We start from the raw sequence: 26718 nt of genomic DNA on the forward strand, positions 1-26718 counted from the left end.
GAAAAGGAGAATTTGATTAATGCACTCAAAAGCTACAAAACTCCAGCTGTAGCATAATCATGTCTTAGAGATTACACATAGTAACATGAAAAATAAAATTAATACTCCTTTATGCTGAATATCAATGTTGTTAAAAGAGTAGACCATAATGTTTCTCATCACAACCAAAAGACAAATTGTATTTCTTTACAATTTTATCTAAATCAGAAAATGAATTCTCCCTAAATATGCTATGATATTAATTTCTTGATACTTGAAAATAAAATCACTATCCTGTGAACCTAAACTTACACAATGTTTTATGCCAGTTATATCTCAATAAAAGCAGAAGAAAAAATGGAAAGTCAATGGTCACTTTTTTCCATGTCATTTAACATGATTGTTTTTGCAGCAAGTAAACTTGAGTCATGATATACTTATCCTAGGTAAAGATACTAATAAATAAGTGATTCTAATAAATTATACATAAAGATACTAATAAAATTAGTTTTACCATGCCTTAAACATTCTTCATGTTAACAGCCCACTGCTTCTGTAAGCAACAAAATTTCACTCTGTGTATTCATCTGAGATTAGGGAATGGATACAAATTTTAACCCTGACTGTTTTTGCTGTGAGATATAAAGTTCACTATCGCAGACCAAAAGTCTCATCTCCACGAGAGCATCTGTAAGAAATGAACATGCTAAGTTACTAAAAATTTTAGAATGGTAAAATCTCAGAAATCTTACAATTTTAACTGTTTTGCAATGGGAATGCAATACTGACAAAGACTTGATTTTCGATAACAATGTGCTGTTTTCTCATGGTTGCATTATGGAATATGAGGATAATCCCTCAGATCCACAACATTCTCGCTCAAGTTCTGGGCAAAGAATTGTAAAGGTTCTGCATTTTTAGGACTGAGGACTGCTTTCAAAATGATGACTATCTCACTGTATTCCAGATAGTCCAAGGAAAGAAAGTTTATTGCAATTTGTAGCTTAAAGGGAATAAATCAGCAGTTCAGTCTCTATAATTTAATCAAGAGGTGTTCAAAGACAAAATAAGATATGTCAACAATGAGAATTAGAAAAAAAAAGAAATTAGACATAAGCTTAAATTAAAAAGGAGACACAGCCCTTTGCTGGGCTCTGGGAACTGGAGAATGTTTATGCCTCAGTCCAATTCAAGGGTTCAGTGGCTTGGCCCTAGCATTAGCTAGGGATTCAATGAACAGGTAACAATTAGAATAATGGGAGAAATATAATCTACCTCTCCCTGATCAAAAGAAAATCTGGTGGCTCAATGAAACTCTTAATTCACAGAAATTCTGACAGATGCAGTGGAATAATTCACTGATGCCTCAACTAAGACAAGCTTAGTTACTGTTTAAGAAACCATCTTCACACACACACACAATGGTAGACTGATTTGTAGTATTTAGTGGGAAGAATTCAGTGGGCAGAGCTCAGAAAATAGTTTTCAAACACCAGCCAAATTTTGAACTTTTGCCCATAATCTAGGTTTTCCCAGGTAGAAAACTACAGATGGACAAACAATAATCTTCTTTAGGATTTCTAATTTTGAAAGTAAAGGGTAATTTTGACTTATAAGTATAGAATCTTGTTATGATGATCACAGTAAGACCCACTGTGTGATGAAAGAGCTGGAAACTAGCTGCTGAACCAGCCCATCTGAACCCAAGACTGAAAATGCAAGCAACAAAATTGTCACCATCATAGTTGAGCTGATAAAATTACAAGCTTGATGTTTCTGTTTTAGGAACAACCACTGATGTCCATACACAGATTGCCTGCTGCAAGTGGGCTCTTTTCATCTCTTGGTAAAGTTCATATTGGTGAGATGTTGCTAGAGTTCACCCTGGCCCATTTGCCCATACTGCAGATTATCAAAGTCTTTCTTCACAACTGGTGACACATTTTCAGGACTCATTGTTGCCATTCCAGTCTTACCAGTTGACACTGGCTGCATGATTTTGAGCAGAAGTCTTAGGCTACCTGACCTTGCCTACAATTTTCCAGCATTTCAGTGCATTTCACATTCTGAAAATGCTTCACCTTCATTTTAAATTAATGGGAAATTGTCAGAGTCTTTCATGAATATTTTATATTTCCTAATATCTGCAGAAATTTGGTATTCTTGCAGTTGGACAAATTTTTAATTCCAACCACCCTCACCTCTATTTAGTCCACACATTTTAGATTGCAATTTGGTTACTGAATACGACCACACCAACCAAGGTACTAGTAACTCTTAGATACTTCCTGTGTGAAGGTTAGAAAGGGCACAACTTATGTGGGGTGTATAATCCTACATTAAATGTTTGCAATGACATTTCCTCTTCTGGATAAAGCTCTGATTCTAAGTAGTAAATTAATCATAAATCTGTATACTTTGGTATGGGGAAGAAAATCAATTTTGGGGTTAGTGTGTGATGAAGAGACAGGAAAAATTCCAGCAAATGTGAATGGAATGCTTTATGCCTCTGGAGGCATGAATGAAGGAGAAAATAAAACTTTGTCTCCTGTAGCTACCTCCATTATGGTCTTGGGTGTTTAGACCTTGGGCTATGAAAAGAGCAAGTTTGTGGTGAAGAGTAAAGACCATAACGAAATAGTTTGAAAACCATGAGAGTTTTGTTGTTTCAGGAAAGTATATTTTGCTTTAAGTGAACATGTACTTTTCATTCACTAAGTACTAAAATGCATCCTGTGTCATGTGCTGTGTTTACTGTGCTGGTAACCAAATTACACAAGAAAAGGGGATTAGACTGAAAACTTCTGGAGGAGGTGATTTCTGTGCTGAGACTGGGAAAATCTAATTAGGTAAAAGGAGGACATCCTATGTCCAAGGATCAGCTGGAGCAAAAGTGTGTTTGGAGCTAACATAGTTGAGAAACATTTGCCTGGATCTATCTCCGGATACAGTGAAACATAAAGATATGCCAAGGTAGTCAGATGCCAGATGTATAAAAAAAAACTAAACTATGTTGAGTTAGTGGGCTTAGAGTTGGAAAGGCATTAAGCGCCACCCTGAGGACGTAAGCTTGTCTTTGGCTGGAACATAAAAGCAACATAAATTATTGACTAGAAAATATAGCGTAGACTCTTAAGGACAGGAAAAGAAAGCCCCAATTGAAATGCTTTTATAACAGCACAAAGAAGGCAATAGATAAAATTACTTCTTAAATTCTACCACATGCTGAGTGTGCCATCTGAGACTAAATCATGTGACCTTTATGATTCCAGGGATGACATAATAGAGACCATGATCACTGGGCCGGTTCCTGCCTTTATCTTCTGTTCCAAACTATCCTAAATTAACACTTTTAAAACTTTCCAGGATGAACCAGAAACCAATTAGTACTTTTCCCTCTCTCCATGTTTTAGTCCTTTTCCAAATTCTTCCATTTTCTCTTCTTCCTTCCAAGAAATTATTTAAATTTACACCCATATTTTTCCATCAAATGATCATATCAATCCAATATCTCTTTTTTCTTTAAATGGTAACTTAGCCTCCCATTTAACTCTTTAGTCTATTTTAAAATAATATAAGGAAAATACAGGTACACAACTATGTTTAATGTTCAAATAAGAAAATTGCAGATAGTTGTCGACATTTGCCAACATCAATATTAAACTTTGTTATCCTGCATAATCTGGTAGTCCTCTGGTAAATCAGTTGTAATTAGAATGACGTTCATAAACTGAAGATGGCTGATAAGTTGGCCTTTAAAGTGAGGCAGCTGATGTATCAGCTATCACTTGCACTGGAAACCGTGGGTTGCTCCCTGGTTGAAGTTTAGAAAAACGACCTTCATTGGCAGATATGTTGTGATATCTATTTGAAAAAGTAGAAGGATTCACCTTCAGTCCAAATTAATTGCTCTGTATAGGAGACAAGATGCTGTACTGAGAAATAGAAGTTGTAGTTGTAATGAACTTCACAACACAGCCATTTGCTTCAGTGTAGCTGCTTTGAGAGTGCCTCTGGACAGTGGTCAACTGATTTAAAAGAGCACGTTGATCAACTGCAATTTTTTCAGTTGGTCTAACTGACATTGATGATGGAGGAGAAAAATCACCTCTGATCAGGGTAGTTGTATCACAAATTATGTGGCTAGTAGAGGGCTTTCTTATCAGAGGCATGTTTAAATATGCAGAAAATAAAAATTCACTTTCTCCACTAGTGTCAGCCACAAAACCAGAATTATGATTATGCACATTACCCCCTGCTTTAAACTGCTTTTTTTGAAATCTTCAGCGAATGAAGATACCAGAGAGGCATTTTTAATCCCAACTCTTCTTTTTATTCTCACTAAACCTGGATACAGCCTCATTTAAGATTTGGATTATGGCCGAACTGCAGCTACAACTAAAGGAGAAAGATTTTAGTAATAATTTAAACCAAAATACATGACTAAAATAAGCCTAACCTATAAAACCTCAGATTTCATGTTTATTACATAAAGAAAATATCATCAAAATATGAACATTGCTGACTATATTTTGAAATTCATTATTTGGAATATACACATTTAAATAACATAGTCATCAAATTTAAGAAGTTAGCATTTGCTGTAATGGTGAAGGCCACTTTATAAAAGCAGATTTAATACCTTTATTTAGATTTCTGGTAAGATTCATAGTCGCTAGGAACGTTTATCATAATCTTGAATACTTCACGCACTGTCCTCATTTTTAGAAAAAATAAAGAATTTTAGCCTTTGTAGTTTTATAGAATTTTCAAAATATAGCTTTACATTTATATTACCATAGGTTGTTGTAAAAATAAAGTTTTATATATACGTTACCAAGTCGTAACTACATTTAATGTATACCTTGCTTCAAACAGAGACTCCATTTTCTTCTGCCAGAAAGTCAGCAGGACAAACAGATCTTTGAAAATTCTGCTGCACTTTACTAAACCCATAAAGGTTAAGCTGTCTAACTAAACTTTTCATACTTACAGTTTCAATATTCTGAAAGGGGCCTTTCTTTCCAAAACTTCCTTCTTAAAGACATCTTCATCAATCACTATGGAAGTTCATTATCACCCCACCATATGGATTTAAATTGGTCACTCCCAGCCATTTTCCAGAGTTTTCTTGGAAATGTCAGAGAACGAAAATCATTATCTTCATTTGGTTCAGAGACATAATGTGTGTAACAAGGACTTTTAAACAATCATTCTTCAGACAAAGTCTGAAAATCATTTTCTTCAATCATAGACCTCAAGTCCAACTCCCCAGAGAATGTTTGATCACACAATAGAGATCTACAGGAGATTCCTGAAAAAGATGATCTAACTTTACGAGACACATCTTGAATTTCTGAAGAAACATGTGCCATCTCAAATAACTTTATCTACAGCTACTTTTCTAATCTGCATGATTTTGAGCACTGCAGCTTCAAATGCTGCTTTGGCAGGTCTGCACAGATAAACTGCTAGGACATCACAATTGTTCTCAAATTGAGCAAATATCACATCACTAAATGACTGGTCTCCTAGCAACTCAAGGGTAATATTCAGGCATTGTTTACTTCTCATTCATCGAGTTAAAATGAAACATAAAGGATGCTTATTTTTATAGTGTGATTTGCAAATATTATCCCCACAAAATCTGTTTAAATATTTTAATTCTGAGGTCTATGAAATAATACAAGTCTCCATACTTTTGTACACAAATTTATACCAGATTTTTGAACAGAGTATGAATAATGCGCAAAATATATAAAATAATTTTAAAGTTATGGAATTTAAAGTGAAATTTGGCTAAAACCTGTACAGAAAATGTATACCTATTTCATTATAATTTGTAATTAAAGTGAAACATAATTTGATTTGGAAATTGAAGAAGTTATTTATCTGTTTACTATACAATAAATAGCTCTACATTCAAAACATTTGCAGAATATTTATCAGTTTATTTGATATGTTTATAAATAAATGGTAAATATTTATGAAATAAAACTTGATTAAAATAGTGAATCAAATTTAAGAAATCCCCAAGGGGGTAATATTTGTTTTAAATTGTGCTAAAATTAAAACAAATGTAACTTAGTATTCTACTTTAAAATTACAAAAGAGAATATATTATAGTATACTTATAAATGTTTACTTTTACCATTCTTTCACTCAGAGGTTTTTCTGCCCGTAGAAGGAATACATTTTCTTGTCATCTTTATAATCCATACTCTTGGGGCTTCTGTTATGTTTTCATAAATGATGTTGATAAATACACTTATACACAAGATCCTGGGGTTTAAAACAGTGCCTCCATTAAGGGGCAAACAATCAATCAAAAACAAAGAAATAAAAACATATGTGGGTCGGGGTGGAAAAGACCAGGTAATGCATTTTAGGAAGCAATATGTTTCTCAGTCCTGAAACAATTGGCATTGTTAGTATAATGCAGCATTTTAAGGCAAGTGTTTTGTACAATAATTGTTAATAATACCTATGTTTTGTATCACTAAACTGTAGTAAATCCAGTTCAACCAAAAGTTGTATTCTTCATTTAGACATATATTCCGTTAAACATAAGCCAAATTCAAAATGAGAGATATAATTTTTAAATAAATAAATGTTCACTCAAGCTACAATGTTATTTTTTCCTTCAGTATGTGTATATTCCATTCTAAGTAAATATTATCAAGCTGAATTCATGGTATATTAAAAGTATTATAAAGTATAGTTAAGTTGGGTTTAGTCCTGATTCATAAATTTTATTTAACATACACAAATAAATAAATGTGATACCATCCCTTAAATAACAAAGAATTTAAAAGGAACGATCTCAAAATATGTAGGAAAATTATTCGCAGATCTCATCTTAACTTTTTTATAAAAAAATTCTTAACAAATTCACCCTAGATAGAATATGACTTAACATAATAAAAGCCGTATATGAAAAACCCATGACTAACATCAAGTTCAATGTTAACATACAGGAAGGTTTTCCTTTAGTCCGGTAATAAGAAAAAGTAACTCACACTCACAAGTCCTAAATTACACTACTAGAAGTTTTAGCCATAACAACTAGTCAAGAAAAAATATAAAAGGCATTCAACTCGTAAGCAAGTAGTACAATTTTTACAGATGACATATTTATACTTAGATAGAAAACTCCATACACTCCTCCAGTGACTGTTAGAAATAATGAACAAACTTAGTAAACTTGCAGAATACAAAATCAATATACAAATCTCCATTGCATTTTTATATAATAACAACACATTATCAGAAAGGGAAATTAGGAAAACAACTGTGTGTAAATTTATACCAAAAAGAATAAAATAGGAATACATTTGATCAGTGAATGAATGATCTAAACATAGATCTATAAATTACAGGTGCAAGAAATATAAGTAAACATAATAAATAAAAGATATTCCATGCTTACTGATTGTATACAATGTGAGGAAATACTATAATCTATCTTTCACTTGTTCAATCTCCCCAGCACTTCTTATTGAGGAGAATCTATTTTCTTAATTTCATACTCTTGCTTCCGTTTTTAAGGGTTAATTGATCATAGGTGTGAGGAATTATATCTGGTTTCTCTATTCTCTTCTATTGATTGCTGTCAGTTTTTGAGCCAGTAACATGTTGTTTAAATTACTAAAGCTTTGTAGGACTGTTTAACATCAGAGAACTTTACACTATTATATTTGATACTCTTTTTCAAGATTATTTTGGCAACCCAAGATCTATGTGGTTACATATAAATTTTGAAATAATTTCTTCTATTTAGTGGAAAATTCCCATGGGTATTTTGACATGAATCACACTAAATGTAGATTCCTTTGGGTAGTATGGTTGTTTCAAACACATTGTTTCACATCATTAATATAAGAGATCTTTTCATTTCTTTTGATCAATTTTAATTTCCTTCATCAATGTTTTCTAGTTTTTAATATATAGGTTTTCTCCTTATTTGTTAACTTCATTTGTAGGTATTCTTTAATAATATATAATTATATATACATTATATTTTTAAACACATTTCCCACACAAATACAACAGTCAGAAGGCAGTTGCAAGACATATTCAATGTCCAGAATGAAAGAAAGCTGTTATCTAAGATAATATATCAAGCAAGTTATTCTTTAGAATAGAAGGAGAGGTAAATAATCTCCACACAAGCAAATACTAAAAGAATTTAGCAACGGAAAAAGAAATAATGAAACATCTACTCAAAAATAAAGAAGCAGGATGCAATGGAAAGGAGAAATTCATAATTAGAAAGGCAATAGCTGCAATGATTACAACAGAATAAACATGATCTTGTAAAACAGGACATCAAAACGTTTAAGTGTCAGAAAGTGAAACAGGACAATACGGAGTATTTTCTTCTTGTTTCTGTTCTTTGAATGATGCATTTGATTTTGTATTCCTTTCAGTTAATATAAACAGATATTGTAATGGGTCAATATACATACAAAACAGGGTAACCATAAGTCAAAATCATACAATGAAATCACAAAGCCAGAAGAAAACCAAGATAATAAAAGAAAACTTATAGAGCCACAAAAAGAAAAAGAAATGAACAAAAAGGAAATACCAAATCAACTGGAAAATGAAGTTCAAAGTGGAAAAAAACACCAGTCGATCAGTAATTATCAGAAATGTTAATCTACTTAGTGCTTCAATCAAAAGATATATATTGTCAGGTGGGATAATATACCAAGACCCTACATTATGAAGCATACAAGAGACCCACTTTAGAAAGAGGAACACACATCAATTCAATTTCAGAAGACGGAAAAATATATTCCATGCAAATGGACATGACAAGAAAGCAGGATTATCAGTACTGACTTCACACAAAATAGACTTTACAACAAAGGCCTTAGAGAAAGATAAACAAGGACATGATATAATGATTACAGGAGCAATAAAAAATGAGGGTATTATACACATTAATATATATGAACTCAATATAGGAGCACCTAAATACATAAATCAAATACTAACAGATAAAAATGGAGAAATCGATGGGAACACAATCACGTAGGAGAATATAACTCCCCATTACCATCACTAGTCTGGTCTTTCAGACAGAAAAGTAATAAGGGAACAAAGATACTAAAAGATACGATAAAATATTTGGATTTGGTTGATATTTTCAATACACTACTTCTCCCCAAAACAGAATATACATTCTTTTCCAGTGCACATGGAACATTTTCTAGGAAAGTTTATGTACTGAGGCACAGAAGAAGCCTCACCAAATTTAAGAAGATAAAAATTATTTTAAGCATCTTTTCTGAGTATAATACAATGAAACTAGAAATCAATCACAGAAAAACAGGGAGAAAAAACGACAGCATGTAAATTAAAAAATATGGTACTTAAACAAGGGGTGGAGGTGATGAATTAAAAGAAGAAATAAAAAATATCTTGAGAAATATGACACAACACTACACAAAGTCTATGGAATACTGTTAAAGCAGGCTTAAGAGGGAAGTTCATAGTGACAACGTCCGCCTCAAATTAGAAGAGCAATTTCAAATAAATAATCTAACGTTCCTGTAAACTAATCCTGAAGAGAATAGCAAACAAAACCAAAAGGCAGCAGAAAGTGGGAAAATAAAGATCTAGGGAGAAAGTATTGAAATAAAGATTAACAAATAGAAAAAAATCAATCAAACTGTTTTTTGAAATAGTCAACAAAATTGACAAAACTCAGGACAGGCTCATCAACAAGAAAAGAGAGAGAACACAAATAACACACATAATGAAAATGGGGAAACTACAAAGAGTACAACAAATTTGCAAAATACTATTAGGGAATACCATGAGCAACTGCACGGAAACAAACTGGATAATCTAGAAGAAATGGAGAAGTTTCTGGAAACATTCAGCCCACCATTATTGCAACAAGAATAAATTGACCATTTGAACAGAAAGATAACCAGAAATGGAACAGAATTATCAATAAAATAAAAAATCACTGCAAACAAAAATTCAGACCCAAATACCTTCACTGGGGAATTTGACAAAACTTACAAAGAAAAATCCATACCACTGCTCCTCAAACACTTCCAACAGATTGATATAGAGAGAGTACTCCCAAATTCACAACATAAGGCCATCATCATCCTGATAATAAAGCCAAAGACACTACCTAAAAAGAAAACTATAGGGGAATATCATTGATAAACATAGATTTAAAAGTCCTTAAGTAATTATTAACAAACAGAATCCAACAGCATGTAAAAAATGATCATACACCATTATCGTTAGGTTCATTCCAGGAACACAGTGGTGGTGTAACATATGCAAATCAATCAATCAATTGTGATACAACATATCAACAAAAGAGAGGACAAAAAACCACATGATAATCTCAGTAGATGCAAAAATAACATTTGATAACGTTTAACACCTATCTGAAAAAAGTTCTTATCACAGTGGTTACTGAGGGACCATATCTCAACATAATAATAGCTATTTATGACAAATATATAGCCAGCAAAATACTCAATGGTGAAAAACTGAAACCCTTCTCACAGAAACCTGAGACAAGACAAGGTTGCTCATTCTCACAATTTCAATTCAATATAGACTTGGAAGTCCTAGCCACAACGATCAGGCAAGAAAATTTGATTTCCTATCAAATTATGCAAAACTTTTCTTTTTACGGCTGATAAAAATGATCCTAAGGTTTACATAGAGACATTAAAAAACCATAGTTTCCAAAGCAAAATTGAAGTAAAAGAAAGAGGCAGTACGAATAACCCATCAGGTCTCCATACACTATTGCAGAGCTCCAATAATGAAAATGACATGATATTGATACAGAAACAGGCATATGGACCAATGGAACAGAATAGAGAGCCTAGGACTAAATCTACAGGCTTTGTTAAATTAATCTTTGATGAGTAGCCAGGAATATGACAGAGAAAAGACCATCTCTTCACTAACTGGTGGGAAAACTGGATAGCAGCATACAGAGAAATGGAGTTAGAACAATCCTTCAATCCATACACAAGAATAAAATCAAAATGGCTTGAATACTTAAATGTAAGGCAAGACACAGTAAATCTCCTAGAAGAAAACATACTCAAAACACTCTGAGATAAATCTCAGCAATGATCTCCTACAATAGACTACGCAGGGAATGGATATAAGAGCAAAATTAATAAATGGGACCCAATAAGACTTATAAGCTTTTGCACAGCATAGGGAACCATAAACAAAGGAAAATGACAACCTACAGGATGAAAGAAAATATTTAGAAGTGATGCAACTGACAAAGTCTTAATTTTCAAAATATAAAGACTTCATACAACCTAATAATAATAAAAATAAACAAGAAACCTAATTTGAAATCATACAGAAGCCCTAAACAAGCAATTCTCCAATAGAGACATTCAAATGCCACACAGATATATGAAAAAAAAAATTGCTCACTATCATTATCAGAGAAGGGCAATTGAAAACTATAATGAAGTATCACTTCATAGTAGTCACAGTGGTCATCATTCGAAAGTCCAGAAACAATAAATGCTGGGGAAGCTGTGGAGAAAGGGAACCTTCCTACACTGTTGTTAGGAATGTAGATTGGTGCAGTCATTGTGGAAAACAGGATGGGGATTAAATGGATAAAAATGGATAAAAAATACACTTAACATATGATCCAGCAATCCCACTTCTGGGTATATATCAAAGGGAATCCTATTTCAAAAACACCCCTGCACCCCAATGTCCTTAAAAGTGCTCTATACAACAGCCACGACTTGGAAGCAACCTAATTTTCCAACAACTGATAACAATATACAGAAGTTATGCCATATTTACACAATGGAATAATATTCTGCAATAAAAAATGATAAAACAGTGACATTTGCAGCAAAATGTATATCCCCCAAAACAGTCATTCTAATTGAAGAAAGCCAGAAGCAGAAAGAAAAATAATACATGACATTACATATGAAGAAGCTTAAAAAAATTTTGGATGAGAACACAATGATTTCATCTATGAAACTAAAACAAACTCGCAGATCTACTAAACAATTTTATGATTACTGCTGTAAGGGGCTGCGAGAGGACATATTTGGGAGCTGTAGATTTATAAATGTTATCAACTATATATAAAAATAGATGTTTTCAAAATTTCTTTTGTATGACACAGGGCAGTATGTCAAATATTGTGAAGTAACGTTTTATAGGCAGAGAATTATATGCATGTACGGGGACAATATGCTATACACCACAGACTGACACATTGTAAATGGCATATTTCAATGATAAATAAATGAATATATATGTAAATAAATAAGTAAATAAATAAATAAATAATATTTAATAATACAACTAATACAAAGATTCACACTACTAAACTTTAAACATCAAGAATCTAGGAGAAAACAGAAAGAATAAAGAAGAAATTTGAATCAATGAGAGTAAGGCAAATAACAAGAGAATCAATTGAAAAGATAAAAAAAATGCGAAAGTCTGTTTCTTTTAAACATAAAGTGGACTAAAGTTTAGGTTTTCTAAGAAAATAAAAACTCAAAATTAGAAATAATAGAGAAGATATTACCACTAATGCTGTAGAGATGCAGAGCATCATAAGAAATTACAACTAGCCAATGATTTGAATGACCTAGAACAAAAGAAAAATTCCCAGAAACATATGTCTTCCAATACTGAATCAAGAAGAAATCAGAAAGTTAAGTACAGCAAAAGTGTGCATGAGTAAATCAGTAATCCAAACTTCCCAAACCAGAAAATAATTTACAAGATGGCTTTACTGGTGAATTCTCTCATACATTTGAAGACAAGTTTTCACCAATTCTTCCAAAAATCTTCCAAGAATTTGAAGGGGGTGAAAGAATCCAAACTTGTTTTATGATGCCTGCTTTATTTGCATAACAATGCTAGAAAGGATATTAGATGCAAAATATGGAATATTATCCCTGATGAATATATGTGCCAAAATTCTTAACAAAGCAAAAGGAAAATGAATTCAACAACACATTTAACGTATCATACACATACATGAGTAAAGGGATTTATCCCTTGGTTTAAGGATACTTCAAATTATTCAGATCAAAAAAGGTGACATGCCACACTAATATAATGAGAAATAAAACTCACATAATCATCTCAATAGGTGCATAAAGAGCATTGTATATAATGCAACATCCTTTTAAGATACTCCCAACAAATTAAATTAACCCTGTCAGTGGCACGATATCAAATACACACAAACACTGTGTGGACAGAATCGGAGCAGTTCTCTTTTAATTGATTCTTAGAAAATGGTTTATATAGGACATGCACAATGCCTCACATATCATCTAAGTTATAACAATGTTAATAATCTTAAGCTATTATGTCCCCATGCTCCTGCAGTAAACACAGGATGTTAAATGATCAAGGTTTGTTTTAAAGTTCATCACGGAACTTCATTAAGTAGGCCATCTCTTATCCAGCAGGCTGTGCCTGTCTTAGGTTGTCCTCCACTGACTATCTTACCCAGCATATGCTATCCAGCCATCCATACTGGATATATTGAGTAGGCCATTTCTTAACCAGCCTGGATATGTGACATTCCTCAAAGTTTGTTTATCAGTTCAGCCCATGGGCTTATTCTCTAGAGCCTTCAGACAGGAGCCTACAAGCCCAACATTCCTCGACAGAAAAATGGATGAAGAAAATTTGATGTATATATGCAATGGAATCAATATTTTGCATTCCTATCAACAGTATCCACTGTGTTCTTTTTTCTCCACAAACTCACCAACATCTATTTCTTTTTTTTTTTAATGAGAACCTTCTGACAATTGTGAGGTCTTGTCTCATCTTTGGTTTATGACTTTCCTAATAATTTATAAATCTGAACATATTTTCATGTGTCATTTAGTCAACTGTATGTTTCCTACAGATAATTGATTCAGATCTATCTATTCAGTTCCTACTGACTTTTTTTTTAATTGGATTGTTTGGTCTTTCTTGTTGTTGTTGTGGGGTAAGCGTTTGCCATATATTTGGATATTAACACTTGATTGGAAATTATCACTTGCAAATATATTCTCCCATTGTGTTGGTTGACTTTTCATTTATTGATCATTTCTTCTGCAGTGTAAACCTGTTTAGAGTAATACAATCATGTTTTGCTAGTTTTGCTTCTGCTTCCCTTGCCAGAGGAGACATATGAAGAATCAATTTAAATCCAAAGTCAGAGTGTATTTCTTATGTTTTACCCTAGGATTCTTTGTTTTCAGGTTTTATGCTTTATATGCCCAGTAGTGGGATTGCTGGGCCATATGATAAGTCTATATTAATTATTTAGAGGAACTTCCATACTGTTTCCAAAGTGCTTGCACCAATTTTCATTCCCACCAACAGCGTTGGAGAGTCTCTTATTCTCCACAACTTTCCCAGTCTTCATTATTTGTAGACATTTTGATGACAGCCCTTCTCACTAGTGTGAGGTAAAATATTATTTTATTTTTGTCTTGCCTTTGTATAATGATTAGCAGTGTGAGCATGTTTTCCTTTTCCTGTTTGTCATCTGTGTGTCTTCTTTAGAGAATTGCCTTCTGCTCATTTTCTGGCTGAGTTGTTTGCAGATTTTTGAAATGGAGTTGTATGAACGATTTGTGTATTTTAGAAATTAGCCTCTTGTTGATTGCATTGTTTCCTAATGTTTTCTCCCATTTGGAAGTTCATCTTTTCATTCTGTTTATTTTGCTATGTAGAAGGTTTTAAGTTTAATTAGGACCTATTTGTTTATTTTGCTTTTATTGTTTTCAGCTTGGGACATTGATATAAGAAAATTTCGCTACAATTTATGTCTTGTTTTGCCTATGTTAGCTTCCAGGAGTTTTATTGTGTCATGTATTAGATTCAGATATTTAAAACATTTTGAGTATACTTTTGTACATTGTGAGGGAGTGTTCTAATTTTATTGATTTACATATAGCTGTCTAGCTTTCTCAACATCACTTGCTGAAAAATGTCTTATAGGCATTGTATATTTTTGTTTTCTTTGTCATAATTTATTTGACCATATGTGTGATTTTTTATTTCTGCCTCTGTGTTCTGTTCCAGTGATATAGACGTTTGTTCATTTTCCAGTATTGTGCTGTTTTGATTACTGTTTTTGTAGTATAGTCTGATATCTGGGGGGGTTATGGGTTGTGACTCCAACTTTGTTCTATTTCCTCATTGTTTCTTTTGAAGTTCTGGTACTTTTGCTGTTCCTTTCAAATGTTAGGACTTTTCTAATTTCTGTGGAATATATCATGTAGTTCGATATGAATCACTTTATATCTGAGGATATCTTTTGTAGTATGTATATTTTAACAATATTATTTCCTCTAAACTGAGACATGGAGATTTCTTTCTATGTTTTGCATCATCTTCAAATTTATTTATCAGTGTCCTATTGATATTATTATCTTGGTTCATTCAAACCTATTCATAGGTTTTCCATTTTTGACCTGATATCATATGGACTTTTTAAAATTATGGAATATTTAATTGTTAGTGTAAAGAAATGTGACAGTTTTTGTATATAAATCATGAATCATGCTACTTTTCTAAGTGTCTTTATTAGTTTTATTTGTTTTGGTGTGAAGAATCTTTAGGGTTCTCTATATAGGTTATTATGTCATCTAAAATAATTACAGTTTTACTTCATTCAATCCAACTTGAATAAATTTATTTCTATTCCGATTGCTGTTGCAAGGACTTCCCATACTGTGTTTAATAGAAATGGTGAGTGTGGGCATCCATGTCTTATTCCTTAATTTGGCTTTCAGTTATTCACATTTGCATATTATGTTGTCTGTGTGTCTGTTATTTATGACTTTAGTTATGTTGAGATATATTTCCTGAATCCTACTTTGGTAAGAGGTTTCTGTTGTTGTTGTTTCTGTTGTTTTCTGTTGTTGCTGATGTTGCTGCTTTTTTAATGACTAAATGTGGAAGTTTGTGAAATGTTTTTATGGCTTTATTGGGATGACCACGTCATTTTCCCTTTTATTTTGTTAATTTGGTGTATCAAACTGATTGATTTCATGTGTGTTCCACCTCTCTTATGACCCTGCAATGAATTAAAGTTGATCATGGTGTATAATTCATTTTAGGTATTGCTGGATTTAGCTTGCTAATATTTTTAAGAATTTTTGCATCTATATCAATCAAAGATATTGGCTTGAAATTCACTTTGTCTGTACTTTGTTTGTTGGCTTTGCTATCAGGGTGATGAAAGCTTCATAGAATTAATTTGTGAGTTTCCCACATCTTCACCATTTTTGAATAGTTTGAAGAGCATAAGTTCCGCTTTGCATTTTTGTACAGTTTTCCATGGGAGCTTTTTAAATCTGCACTAATGTTTAATGATTTTTTAAATGAAGAATCTTTCATTGTTCTAGTAAACAGTTTGTTAAAATTATGTTTCTTCTTATCCCTGTCTCTTTCTAGACAATTGTCTATATTTTCTAAGTTGTCCAGTGTATTGGCATGTAAGTGTTGACAAAATAATCCCTTTATTGAATATCTGATGGAACAATTGTTATTTCTCCACATTTACTTCTGACTTTATTTCTTTGGAGCATCTCTGTTTTCTTCATGATGCACCTGGCTTGAGGTTTTTTGATTTTGCTTATCTTAAAAAGAAAACAAAAACAAAATTTTTGGTTTTACTACTCTTTAGCATAGTTGTATTTCTCTCCCACGTATATTTACACCTGTAATATTTAGGTTCATGTATTTTTCTTTTTTAACTTTTTTCATTGACTTTTAATCATTTTACAAATTTGTCTCAAATTCCATTATAGAGCACAATTATTTATTTACAATGAAAATATATACATTTTGCTGTCCCATTTCTTCCCCTGTGAGTTGCCATAAGATCTTTTATATATTTCCCTGTCCTATACAGTACAATCCTGTTTATCTATTTTGCAATTTTGAACTCCAAGCTTATCTATTCCCACACCACACCCACTTGGCAACCAAAATTTTGTATTCTCTGCCTGCAAGTCTATTTCTATTTTGTATTTTGCATTTTGCGTTTTTTTTTTTTTTTGGTTTGGTTTGGTTTTTAGATTCCACACATGAACATTCTCATATGGTATTTTTCTTTCTCTTTCTGGTTTACTTCATGTAGACTGATTTTCTCCAGGACCATCCATGTTGCTGAAAATGGCGTTATGTTGTCAGTTCATAAGACTGACTACTATTCCATTGTATAAATATACCACCTCTTCTTTATCTAGTCAACTGTCGATGGACATTTAGGGTATTTCCATGTCTTGGTTATTGTAAATAGTGCTGGCTATGAATATTGGTGTGCAGGTGTCATTCTGAATTAGATTTTCTTGTGGATTTATGCCCAGGAGCGGGATTTGGGTTATATGATAAGTCTATTCCTAGGCTTTTGAGGAATCTCTATCCTGTTTTGCACAGTTGCTGCACCAAGCTGCATTGCCACCAGCAATGAAGGAAGGTACCCTTTCCTACAAAGCCTCTCCAACATTTGTCATCTGTGCATTTTTCAATGATGGCCATTCTGACTGGTGTGAGGTGATACCTCATTGCAGTTTTGATTTGCATTTCTCTGATAATAAGTGATATTGAGCATTTTCTGATGTGCCTTTTGATCATTTGTTTGTCTTCCTTGGAGAATTGCTTGTTTAGGTCTTCTGCCCAATTTTGCATTGGGTTGTTTATTTTCTCTTCTTCAGTTGGATATTCTGTTTATATACTCTGGAGGTCAACTCTTTGACGGTTTCATATGCAAATATTTTTCCCATTCCGTAGGTTGTCTTTTTGTTTTACTTCCCGTTTCTTTACTGGGCAGAAGCTTGTAAGTTTCATGAGGTCTCATTTTTTTATTCTTGCTTTTATTTCTTCTATGAGAAAATTTTTGAGACATGTCAGATAACATTTTGCCTAGAATTTTCTCTTAATGGTTTATTGTATTTTGTCTTATGTTTTAGTCATTGATCCATTCTGAGTTTATTTTTGTGCATGGTGTTCTGGCTTCATTGGGAGTGTTCTAGCTCCATTGAATTATATGCTGCTGTCCAGTTTTCCAAACACCAGTTGCTGAAGGGACTATCTCTTTTCCATTGTAATTTCTTGCCTCCTTTGTCTAAGATTAATTCACCAAACATTTTCGGTTTCATTTCTGGGCTCTCTATTCTGTGCCATTGGCCTATATGTATGTTTATCTACCAATACAGTGCTGTCATGTTGACTGTAGCTCTATAGTATTATCTGAATCATTAGCGTTAAGAAATGCCACTGGTATTTGAACCTTAATCTTGTAACCTGCTATCTTGCTGAATTCTCTGATCAGCTGTAGTAAATTCATTCTGGATCTTGTAGGGTTTCCTATAAATAGTAACATATTATCTGCATATAGTTTGACATTTATCTCTTCCTTTCCAATTTGCATCCGTTTTACTTGTCTCTCTTGTTTAATTGCTGTGGCTAGGACTTGCAAGACTATCTTGAGTAGGAGTTGTGATAGTGTGCATCCTTTTACTGTCCCAGATTTTAGCAGGAAGAATTTGACTTTCTCAAATTTGAGTACTATGCTGGCTGTAGGTTTGGTATCTATAGCTTTCATGATGCTGAGATATATTCCCTCTATGCCCACTTTGGTGTGTGTATGTATCATACGTGGGTGTTGAATTTTATCAAATGCTTTTCCTGCATCTATTGAGATGATCATGTGGTTTTGGTTCTTTCTCTTGTTGATGTGCTGTATTACATTGATTTGCATAAGTTGAACCACCCCTGTGTCCCTGGCATGATCCCCACTGGGTCATGATATATAATAGTTTTTTCTGTGTTGTTGGGTTGTATTTGCTACTATTTTGGTGAGGATTTTGGCGTCTGTGTTCATCAGTGATATTGGCCTATTATCCTCTTTTTTGGTTGTTTCTTTGCCTGGTTGAGGTATCAGGGTGATTGTGGCTTTATAGAATGTCTTTGGGAGTATTCCTTCCTTTTCAATCTTCTGGAAGAATTTGAGAAGGACTGGTATGAGTTTTTCTTTGTTTGTTTGGTAAGATTCTGCTGTGAATCCATCCGCTCCTGGACTGTTATTTGTAGGGAGGTTTTATATTGCTATTTTGATTTCATTTCCAGTGCTTTGTTTGTTCAAGTGGTCAGTTTCATCTTCATTCTGTCTTGCTGGACAGTATGTTTCCAGAAACTTGTCCATCTCTTCTAGGTTATACAGTTAGATTCCATATACTCTTCATAATATTCTCATATGATATACTGTATTTCTATTTTTTTGTTGTAATTTCTCCATTTTCCTTTCTTATTTTGCTAATTTGTGTTCTCTCTCTGTTCTTCTTTTTGAGTTTGGCCAGAGGTTTGTCGATTTTACTTACTTTTTGGAAAAACCAGCTTTTTGATTTGTTGACTTTTTCCAATGGTCTTTTTAATCTCTATTTTATTTATTTCCTCCCCAAAGTTTATGATTTCATTCCTTGTGCTGCCTTTTAGGTTTTGTGTTCTTCTTTTTCTAGTTCATTCTGCTGGTGGTTTAAATTGTTTATTTGTGGATGTTTTTCATTTTTGAGGAAAGACTGTATCACTACAAACTCCCCTCTCAGCACTGCTTTTGCTGTGTCCCATAAATTTTGTATGGTTTTGCTTTCATTTTCTTTTGTCTCAAGGTACTTTTTCATTTCAGCTTTGATATCTTCATTGACCCATTGGGTTTTTAATAACATATGGTTTAATCCCCATTTTTTCCTTTGTTCTCCTTTGTTTCTCTGCTGTTGAATTTTTACTTCATGGCATTGTGGTCAGTAAAGATGCTTGAGGTAGTTTCAATCTTCTTAAAATTGCTGAGGTTTCTTTTGTGCCCAAGTACATCATGAATCCTGGAAAATGTTCCTCGTGCACTTGAAAAGAATGTATATCATATTTTAGGGGTGCAATGCTCTGAAAATATCCACCAAGTGTAAAATTTCTATTGTATTATTTAATTTTTCTGTTGCCTAATATATTTTCTGTCTCGATGATCTGTCCAGTGATGTTAATGCAGTGTTGAAATCTACAAATATGACTCCCCCTTTATATCTGTTGGTAATTATTTTATGTACTTAGGTACTCCTGAATTTGGTGCATATGTATTAATGAGTGTGCTATCCTCATATTGTATCACTCCTTCAATCATTATAAAATGTCCTTCTTTTTCTTTCTTTATGGTCTTTGTTTTAAAGACTGTATTGTCTGAAATCAGTAATGCAACAACTCTTTTTTGGCTTTTCCAATTGTATGGAATATCCTTTTCCATCCTTTCACTCTCAATCTATATGTGTCCTTCTCTCTGAAGTGGGTCTATTCTATGTAGCATATTGAATGTTCTTGCTTTGTTATCCAGCCTGCCACTCTGTGACTTTCGACTGGAGCATTTAGTCCAATAACATTTACAATAATTGATGATAGGCTTGTGTTTATTGCCAATTTGACCTTATCTTTGCAGTTGATTTGATACTTCCTCTTTCTTCCTTCTTCTTCCTTTTATGGTTTGGTAATTTTCCTTTGTATTATCAAGAATTTTACTTAGTTTTAGTGACTCCCTGATAAGTTTTTCTCTTCTTGTTATCCTTTATTTTAAGTCCATTAGGCCATTACTATAACTGCTTCTATTAAACGGATAGTAAGATGATCTCAAACCCATCCTACCGAGAACAAAAAATTTTAAAATAAAAGACCAAAAAAAATTCTCTATTTTCCTGCCTCCCTCTCTGACTCTCAATGATTTCTATGACTTGTTTTAAAATTTTTTGTTTATTTTACTTGTAATTCATGAATTATCACATTTCAAGTTGTGAGTTTCATATTTCTGTAGCATCCTGCTGCTTTTCTTTTTAGAGTATACCTTTCAATATTTCTTTTAGCATGGGTCTAGTTTTGCTAAACTCTTAAAGATTTTCTTGTCAGTGAAATCCTTTATTTCTAAATTTACCAAAAAGATTAGCATTGCTGGTCAAAGTATCCTAATGTATATAATTTTTTATAATTCAGGACTTTGAATATATCTTGCCACTCCTTTCTGGGCTGTAGTATTTGTGTAGAGAAATCAGCTGTTATCCTTATGGGGATTCCCTTGTAACTCATACTCTATTATTCTCTTGCTGTCTTTAGGATCATTTCTTTATCTGTGACTCTGGCCATCTTAATTATATGTCTTGGTATGGGTGTATTTATGTTCTTCCTGTTTGGGACACTCTGAGCTTCCTGTACTTGGATATCTGATTCCTTCTTTAAGTTTCGGAAGTTCTCAGTCATGATTTCTACAAAAACGTTTGCAATCACCTTTGATCATTCTTCCTCTTCTAGGACTTCTATCATGCCAAGATTGGAATGCTTTCTATTAATCCATAGGTCCCTTACGTTTTTTCATTTGTTTCTCCATCTTTCTCTTGTAGCTCTTCTGATTGGGTGCTTTCTATTTTCTTGTCTTCTAAGTCACTAATTCATTCCTCTGTGTTATGTAGTCAGATTTACTACACCTTTAAATCATTCCTCATCTCAGTCAATGTATTTACTTATTCTACTCGGCTCTTCTTAATAGCTTCCATTTCATTTTTGACATATTTTGTATCTCTAAACACTATCTCTTTTATTTCCTTCAGTACCTTGATCACTCTGTTTTAGAAATCTTGATCTAGTTGGTATCAATGTTTATTTCACTGATCATTCTTCAGGGGATTTCTCTTGTTCTTTTAATAAGGAATGGTGTCTCTGCTTCTTCAATTTTCTTCTACATCTCTGGAACTATGGTTTATGGAGTATCAGTCATCCACTCTGGTCCTAAAGGAGTTTATCTACCTAATGCCTATGTAGTTATATAACTTAGAAAAGAGAAAAAGAGAGCATGAGATGAAGAATATTAAAGAAGGGAGAAATAAAGGTTTGAAGGCATTGTACAATGAATAATAGAAAAGGAAGTTGAAGCAGTGTTTTGAAAAATAATAATAATTAAAATATTTTAAAAAATTTCAAAGGGATAAAAATGGGGGTATATATAATTCAATAGGAAGTAAAAATTAAAAGAGTAATAGAAAATGGAACAAGTAAAAACAGATTAATACAAGAGGGTGGTCAGTGTCCTCCTGGAGACTGTGTGCATTTAATGTGAAGTCTTTCTTTATTCATCCTGATTTGGAAGCTCATCTTGTTGTTTCCAGAGGCCCTCCATTGGAGCCCTCATCTGTGCTGCTCCCAGGGCATGTCAGCAAGCAGACCGCTCCTACACACAACACTGGGTCTGATGAAGCTCTCTTTACTCAGGGATGGCTTGTCAATGCCCTGCCCGATGCTGCAGTCTGATGTTGCAGACTGACCAGGCATGATTGGCATCATGCCGTCACCCAGCACCATGGTTACTGGCTGTATCGCAGCCGAAAATTTGAGGGGCCACCTGCCCCATCAGTTTGCCAATAACTCTGCTGCTCTGTGCCACTCTATGCTCTTCTTTGGGTTTGCACACCAGAAGTGGGCTCAGGGAAGACTGAGGGACAGCCCTGTCCCTGGTCTGGGCCAAAATCCTACTCCTTGTTTGTCTTGTCAGACAAGTTTTCTAAGGAACCAGACAGTAGAATCCTATCTGCCTCAGGCTATAGACAAGTCTCTGTCTGGCCCTTAAGGCTGCTAATTCCTTAGGTGTAGATGCAGGTTTTGCCCCTGCTGCCGCCTGGGTGAAAAGCACCAGAGGGTATGGTGGCTGTGTCTGAGTCCCTGCTCTCTTCACCTAGAAACTTTTGTGGAATTTCAAAGATGGGGAATGCACCCTTCCACCCACAGGGCACGTCTGCCCTGTTGTTTTATGGAGGGCCCATGTTGTTCTGCCCTGTGCACCCACAACAATGGCACACAGCCACCTATGTTCCCCAGGGCTGCCTCAGTGCAGCCATCCCCATCTTCCACTCAGGTCCAGCAGCATAGCCCTGCCCCAAGCTTCTGGGCTGCATCTTTGGCTGGGTGTCACAGGGATCCTCTGTGCCTGCTTAACTTAGTTCTGTCAGTCAACTTATATTATGTACATGTCCAAGCCTTGGAGGCTCCCCCTCCGTCCTGATCTCTCAGTTGGAGAGGGGAGACACAGTAAATGAACACCATTCCTTCTCTGCTGTTCCCTCCCTGTGGGACCTGTCCCACTCTGTTTAGCATTTTCTTCTTTCTTTCTTCCTTTTCTGCTACCAGATTATTCACATCTTTTTCTATTGAGGAGGACAATGTTCTGTCAGAGTTTTGCAAGTTCTCTGGTTAGCTGAGTGGGTCTGTGGATGTGAGTCTTGGTGCATTTGTGGGAAAGGTTGAGCTATGAGCAATTTTCTATTCCATCATCATTGCCTCCCCCCAAAAAAGTCTCACTGTATTGTGGGAGATAAACATAGTCTGTAAATAAATGGAAAAGATATTCCATGGAAATGACAAGGAAGTGCAGATTGCAAAGCTCAACTCATACAAAACGTTTTAAAATAGGGGCCAAAATAAAACAAATATGAGCTTATATAAAGGAAAAGAGATCAATTAAAAAATAAGGCATTACACTCATTAAATTATATATGGACACAAAACTTTAGATCCTAAATATAAAATGAAATTTTAGTAGACATGAAGGAATTAATTCATTATAAAACAATAATAGTAGATGAGTTTAACAGCTCACTATTCTGATAGCCAGATCATACAGAAAGAATATCTGTAAGGAGACAGAGATCTAAATAGCATATTACATCAGTTGAACCTAACTGAGCTATTGTACACTGCATCGGAAAAGCAGAATACAAACTTTTCAAGTGTGCACAGGATGTTATCTAATGAATTAACCACATATTATGTCATTAAATAAGCCTCAGGATCTTTAAGCAAATATAGATTACAGCAAGTATTTTTCTGCACACAAAAGTAAGAAACTGTGCATGAATATTAGAAGAATAGGAAAAGCACAAATATGAGGTCAAACCACATCCTTTAAAAAAATAATATAATCAAGGTCAATGATGAAATCCAAGAGGTAATAAAATCATACATAGAGTAAAATTACAATGAAAACACAGCTTCATAAAATGTATGGGATGCAGCAAAGACAATTCTAAGAGGGAAGTAGAGAGCAAATCATGACTTCTACTAGGAACAAGGAAAACCTCATAGAAAGGACCAAGCATACACACCAAAATAACAAGAAATAGGAACAAACAAAACCCAAAGGCAGTAGAATGAGAAATCTTTAATGATTTTGTTGAAAATAAATAAAATAACAGTTGAAAAATAAATTACAAGTCATAAAATCAACTGCTAATTTTTTTTAAAAAATAAAGACAAACAGGTAAGCATTTAGCCAGGCTTATCAAGAAATACAGAGACTGGACCCAAATAAAATAAGAAATGAAACAGTAGAAATAATATTTGATATTACAGAAATACAAAAAAAGATTATGAAAGCAGTATGAGCAGTTACGTGACAGTCATTTGAATGACCTAAAATAAATGGACAAATTTCTAGGAACATACATCCCGCCAACACTCAATAAAGAGAAAACTGAGAACATGATAAGAGCAATCAGTTTAAGTTGAATAAAATGTATAATTTTAGAAATACCCCTTGATCAAAATGTCTGGATGACTTCACTAATACTTCTTTCCCCCCAACTATTTTAAAAAATGAAGGAGGAAGGAAAATTCCCAAAGTTATTCTATGAGGCCACAATTACCCTGATAACAAACCAAAGACACTACCAAAAACAAAAAAAAAATGAAAATGTAAATCCCATATCATTGATGAATTATGATATACATTCAAAAATCCTCTAAAAACTTCAACAAATGAATACAGCAATACTAAGAAATGATTATACATGATGATCAGTTGGATTCCTTCCAAATTCTCAAGGATGGTTGAACATACACAAGTCAAGCAGCATGACACATATCTAATAAATGAAGGAAAAAATTAACAAGACCATGTCAATACACAAAGAAAAATCATTTTAAAAAATTCAACATACATTCATCATCAGAACTCTCATGAATGTGAGTACAATTGGAACATTTCTCAACATACTATAGGTAATTTATAACAGTTTATAACATTCAGGGGAATGGCTGAAAGCTTTCTTGGAAAATTTGGGAACAAGACAAGGATTCCTACTCTCACAACTTCTGTTCAATAGTAATAGAAGAAAGGAAAAGGGAAAGAAAAAGAAGTAAAGAAACACAATGGAAAGAAAGAGGCAAAATTGGCACCAGTACTGAAGGCATAAAAATCTACACAGAGTGTCCTAAGGGCTCCACACTATTATGAACAATAAAAAATTTCATCAAAGGAGCAGGGTACAAGGTTAATGTAAAGATGTCTCTTGAATTTGTCCACATTAATCATGAGATACCATAAAATGGATGTTGAATGCAATAATATTTAAAACCCCATTCCCCTGAATATCTTGGATTAAATGAAACCACATATGTGAAAGATCTACTCACTGGAAATTATGAAACATTGACAAAGAAATTATAAATGATTCAAAGAAATTGAAAGATGTCTTGTGGTCTTGGATAGAAAGAATTCATATTGTTAACATGGGCGTACTACACAAAGAAACCTAAGGATTTAGTGCAATTCCTGTTACGAAGATGTAGTATTTTCCACAGAACCAGAAAATAAATAACTCTAAGTTTTCCATGAAACCATTAAAAATTGCCAAAATGATCTAGAGAAAAGACAACAAATCTGGAGGTATAAACATCCCGGATACCTTACTCTACTACAAACCTTCAGTAATAAAAACACCATGGCATTGGCACAGAGATATAATCAATAAAAACAGATAGAGAGCCTAGAAATAATTCCACACACCTATGAGCAATGAATCTATGATAAAAGAGGCAAGAGTTCACAATGGAGAAAAGACAGTCTCGTCAATGGATGGTGTTGGGAAAGCTGGACATCTACATGTAAAACAGTGAAATGAGAGCATTCCCTGACATCATATAGAAAAATAAATTCCAAGTGTATTAAAGACCTAAATGTAAGACCTAATACTTTAAAACTGCTAGAAGGGAATAAAGGTGATACACTATGGGATATAATTCATAGGAATATTTTCTTATATCAGTCTCCTAAGGTAAAATATATAAAAGCAAAAATAAGCAAGTGAGACCTAAAAGAACTTGAAAATTTCTGCACAGCTAAGGAAACTATCAATGAAATTAAAACACTGCCTGTGTAATTGGAGAACATATTTTCAAACAACGCAAGTGACCTGGGGTTAATAGATGTAGGTTAATAGATGTAACATGGATTTAGGTTACACAACTCAAGGTGGAAAACAAAAACCCAATCAAAAACAGAAGCAGAGTACCTGAGTTAATGTTTTTCCAAAGAACACTTTCAGATGAGTAACAGGCAAGTGATAAAATTTCTCAACATTACTAATTATTACATAATTGCAAATCAAAACCACAATGAGTTACCCCTTCACACTTGTCTAACGGCTATTATCAAAAAACCTACAAATAGTAAGTGTTGGAGACGATGTGGAGGTAAGAAGTGTCTTGTATACTCTTGGTAGGAATGTAAATTGGTACAACTTCTAAGGAAAACATTATTCAGATTTGTTTAAAAACTAAAAAGTTAACTACCATAAGACCCAGTAATAACTTTTCTAGGAAAAATCTGGGGAAAACACCCTAAATTGAGACGAACCAATG

This window comes from Vicugna pacos, unplaced genomic scaffold, assembly GCF_048564905.1.
Source record: "Vicugna pacos unplaced genomic scaffold, VicPac4 scaffold_20, whole genome shotgun sequence".
Taxonomy (NCBI): domain Eukaryota; kingdom Metazoa; phylum Chordata; class Mammalia; order Artiodactyla; family Camelidae; genus Vicugna; species Vicugna pacos.